Source organism: Ixodes scapularis, unplaced genomic scaffold (assembly GCF_016920785.2).
Source record: "Ixodes scapularis isolate PalLabHiFi unplaced genomic scaffold, ASM1692078v2 PGA_scaffold9__187_contigs__length_104089568, whole genome shotgun sequence".
NCBI lineage: Eukaryota > Metazoa > Arthropoda > Arachnida > Ixodida > Ixodidae > Ixodes > Ixodes scapularis.
Genome location: NW_024609884.1, coordinates 44014528 through 44017304, shown reverse-complemented (window position 1 = coordinate 44017304; position 2777 = coordinate 44014528).

Here is a 2777-nt window from a genome sequence, read left to right as displayed (position 1 = left end):
TATCCTACACGGCACGCTGAGTATTGGAGTATGGTACCTCATAGAACTAACATGGCCTGCAAATGTTAAAATATACTTTACCACATTTACTTAACAACTTTATTAGTCGTGACTTTCAACTGGACTCGCTCTGCATGAATGAGCTTCGAAATTACTATGTACAATAACCGCACAGTGTAACGGTTTTTGTGACAATCTGTCCTGCCAGGGTTGTTTGTGTAACAGTTATTTTTTTGCTTTTGTTTGTTTGTTTGAGCTGTTATGTTTCTGCCACTGTAGGAGGTCGGGGATCCGTCAAGCTGTTTTCACAGCTTTTTTCTCCGGCCTACCCTTCATCATGTGATGAAAAAAATAAAGGCATTATTATTATTATTATTATTATTATTATTATTATTATTATTATTATTATTATTACTGCGGTTGCGGTTGCGGGTTAGGATCCAACGTGAAGAAGTCTTCAACAACTGTGGATTCTAGCCAAATCGTCGCTTTGACTTCGGCCTTCAGTTTCATCGCTCAAGATGGCTGCGGTGCTGTACATTGGTCCTACTCCACATCATATCCATGTCCTCGCTGCTTCAACTCGGCATCTTAGCCTATGAGCGATCATCCTCACTCACTGTGGATTCAGCGTTGTCGTCCTGTTCAGGCAGGGCAAGAAGGCTGTGCTGGTCTTACAACCGTCGGCACCGCCGCAAATAGCTGTAATCAAGACATACAGGCTTGATGGTGGCAGAAATCACTCCACAGCATATCCATGTCATGGGTGCTTCAACTCGGGAACTTAGCATATGAGCGGTCACCCTCACTCGCTGTGGGTTCAACGTTGTCGTCCTGTACTGGCAGGGCAAGAAGACTGTGCAGGTTTTACACCTGCCGGCATCGCCGTGAAGAGCTGTAATCAAGACATACTGGCTTGATGGTGGCAGACACCGCATACTGGAGCAGCGGCATCCCGCACCCTGGATTTTGTGCTTCATAGACAGCTTCCTTGAACTGTTGTGCATTAGTCAGCGGTTCATATTTCCCATTCACCCTCGGCACACACACTGTTTTGCGGCAGGTGAGCGTCTGATACGTTTGTGTACTATAGTCTAAGTTGACCGCGAACTGCAGAATGTGGCGTTCAATTTTTATATCTTAATTTGAGTCGTCTTTTATAGTTCAAAATGTCTCTTAGTTGCTGTTCCTGTCTTGGTCCCCTTCCTACCGATGGGAGAGTCATGAAATGCTCCGAGTGCCTCAGCCAGTACCATCTTGGCCAACGATGCTCTCACATTGCGGAGAATACATTTAAGACGATGGGAAAAGCAAAACGCAAAATTTGGGTATGTGGCCCATGCAGGAAATCTAAAACTCACTCGAGTTTCATTGATACCGAGTCAGAGTCGATATTTCAGGATGATGACAACACGATATCGGTTAAACTTGCTGCCGTCAACAAGATGCTTGATCTTCTGCATAATCTGAAAGACAGTGCAGGCTTAGTGATCTACCATCAAACGTTGAAGTCCTATTATCAATGAGACCTACAGTTGAGGCCCTGAAAGAGACTGTAGGAGCTGTTCAGACTTCAATAACGTTCTTATCCCAACAATACGACACAATTCTTGCACTTGTCAGCTCCAAGGAAAGTGAAGTTAAGTTACTGAGGTCTGAAGTTAGCTCTCTGCAGTCGACAGTATCTGAGCAAGCATTGGTGATACAGCGACCGCAGTCCGACATAAATGAAAAAGAACAGGATAATCGCCAATCTAATATAGAAATTTCTGGAATTCCCTGTGCTCCGAGCGAGGATTTGGGTGCCATTTTGAAACGCCCCTCAGTCAAACTAGACTGGCAGAATTGTCACGCTAGCGAGATACTTGATGTCCGCCGCCTCCGGGCCAAGCCTGACTCAACCCCACCTATCCTAGTTCAATTCGCCTCTACTGATATCAGACAAAAATGGATGAGTGCCCGTAAAAAACTCCGCTCGCTTTTTAATGCAGAATACCCTCAAAAAATATATATTTTAATGAAAGCCTCACTAAGGCAAACAAAGAGCTTTTCTGGCAAGCGAGATCAAAGGGCAAAGAAAAAATATATACTTTTGTGTGGGTTAAAAATGGTACAATATTCGCAAAAAAAGCTGAAGGTTCCATTCCCGTGCGTGTCTCTAAAGGCCTGTTCACACATACAGCGAAGCGCTAAGTTAGCGCTACGTGAGCGTAGAGTGCCTTCATACACAAGCGCGCTTTTGCTTGAGTGGTGACATCTCAGCCATTTTCCCGCCCAATCGTTTCTTCATACATTTTGAAGCGCGCCTAATCTGGTGTCACTGAGCTCGAGCGCGTAGCTTTGGCTAAAGCATAGACGCCATTTTACCGCCCAAGTCAAGCACCGAGTGCGCGAGAGCGTCACGCGCTGGCACATTTAGGGCAACAATGGATGTCTTCACCCTTAAACCGACAGACATGTAGGCACCCTACGTGAGCGCTCCAAGGAGCGCTCACGTGGCGCGTTCTGGCGCGTGACTTAGTTCTAACATAGCGCGCGATTAGAGCTTCTGTAGCACCTTGTTAGCGCTCCAGTAGCGCCTTGTTAGCGCTCCAGTAGCGCCTTGTTAGCGCTTCAGTAGCGCCGTGTTAGCGCTTCAGTAGTGCTTCTTGTACCGCGGTGCTGCGGATTAGCGCGTGCACTGCGGTTCCGGTTCCTGTGGTTGTGTGTGCATCAGCAGCACCATGGCGGACATGTGGGATGCTGAAATAGAAATGTGACAAATGTTCTTTATACGC